The sequence below is a fragment of the Suillus subalutaceus genome (assembly GCF_016647625.1).
Source record: "Suillus subalutaceus strain FC151 chromosome Unknown DFJ58scaffold_280, whole genome shotgun sequence".
NCBI lineage: Eukaryota > Fungi > Basidiomycota > Agaricomycetes > Boletales > Suillaceae > Suillus > Suillus subalutaceus.
The window spans coordinates 35819-38031 of NW_024540529.1; positions in this window are offsets into that span (position 1 = coordinate 35819).

The following is a 2213-nucleotide window of genomic DNA, read 5'->3' on the forward strand; positions in this document are numbered from 1 at the left end:
GAGAATCTTCGCGGTGTTAGCCTATCTGAGCTTGGGGCACCATTGCCAGCATCGCGTAAGCTATCACGCTTGTTCACAGAAGCACCGCTCGAAGAGCACATCCATATCATTGTAGGTATGTAGCGGCGACAACCAAAGCTTGTCCTTGCAATTGATTCTCGTTCTCCAGATGCGCCGTACCTGGAGATTCAATGCTGGTTACGAGGAAGCACTGGCGAGGACCGCTTTGACATTTCAATCAGATCAGATGCATCAATGGGAGAACTTAAAAATAAGATGAAGGGGGAAGAATCACAACTCAACAGTGTGGACCAAAGTCACATGCGCTTATACAGGATATCGCAATCTGAGGATCAACTCCGGGAGAGTCTTGATACCCTCAATGCGGGTGACTTGCTTGAGGTGACCCGATTCATACGTCCATCTGATTATTTCCTGTGCGTACCGGTTCTCGAGAGTCTCCTGGTCGTTGTCCAAGTTTCCTCTGACAACAATAGTGAGTGATTGTATGGCCTCGTTGAATTATACTGATTTCCGGCTGGCAGGGTCGACGAATCCTCCTCGGCGGGTTAACCGCGTCGTCGAAGGAGAGGACCCGATTAAAGTGGCACGGGCCACCTTCCTCGCAAATTTCGACGACCATTCTAAAAAAAAGAAATCTCAGTCGAGATCAAAAAGATCACATTCGCCTTCTCATAGTTCGCATCCTTCATCGTTCCGTGAACGACAGCGGGACGAAAAGTTACAGATAGCCTGTGGTCGTCCTCGCGATCTTGAGGAAACTATTCCGGCCACACTGCTTCATCCAGTCTTCGGCCAATTCATCGATGACTGCCGGACTCATACAGTAACAGAAGAAGATAACAATCTTGTCGATGAACTGATGAATGTCATGTCAGCCCTGTATGAAACTGAAAACAAGCGAATGGATGCGGTTAGTGAGGTGCTCGCAAAGTACCGCCTCAGCTTTCGCCTCAACGCCAAGGTCCCAGGAACTGCATATGTGACGGATGCAGATATGTCCGTCGACGTCCGTAACAGTCATCACCCTTATGTGATTGCCGAGTTCAAGAATGAAGCGGCGACCTCCAGTTCGGAACCATATATGCAGGCTGTCGCTTACTACCTGGAGTCAACCAGAACATCCGCGTGTAGGATGTCGGGGTCCGCTCTACCGTGTTTTCTCTTCATACTTTTCGGTCAGTGGCGAGATTTCCTCAGGCTTAGAATATGACATGTGAACTACTCTTTTCTCCAGGGCCATACATTGTCTTCGCTGGTGCTGTTTGGACTTTGCGCCCTGCTGTGCAAATCCTTTCGAGCCCTCTGGTATTCAATTATCACTCCAACCGATACCGAAAATCAGATCGCCGCCGCACGTCACATGGCTGCATTCCGCAAAGCTGTTAAATTGCTCGAGAGATATTACGAAACGCTCCCTCCTGAATCTGAACTTACCAACACGCTATCTCACCCTATACTGTTCCCATATCCCACAAGCTTCACATCTCTCGACGACGACAGCAAGATATGTTTCAAATATACGGAACAGCTCGATGAAGATGAGGGAATGTCGAAAAGACTTATCTTCTTCGGGACCCTTACTGAAGGACCTGTGATCTGCATCAAATTTGTCCGACGTTATTCACAGGATGCTCATTTGCATTGTGCTTCGTCAGGCTTTGCCCCTAGATTACGAGGATTCGAAAAGCTCCCTGGAGGTTGGTACATGGTGGTCATGGATAAACTTGTCGGCTACGATGTATTGGCCGACTTGCCCAATACCGATCGCCTTCCCCGATCGGTGTTCGAGGCCATCAGGAAACAGCTGAAGACACGCATGCTCAACGTCTGGTCCATGGCGATATACGCGATACTAACATCTTGGTGAAGAAGGATGATAGGACAAAGTTCATGATCATCGACTTCGACTGGGCGGGGGTAGAAGAGGTCGTTGCGGTATCCGCCATAGCCTGAATTACACCAAGATAAAGAGACCAAATGATGCGAGAGACGGACTACTCGTTAAGGGCGGCTCACGATGATGCGATGCTCGATGACATCATTGACATGAGGGCCCAGGAGTAGCCATACCACATGTCACTAAACAAGAAGCAAATGTACATTTTTGTAAATAGACTGCAGTGTATAAGGTTTTTGTAAGTGTGTTCGCTTCATATACAGTCTGTATCTATGATACATGAGGCGTGTGG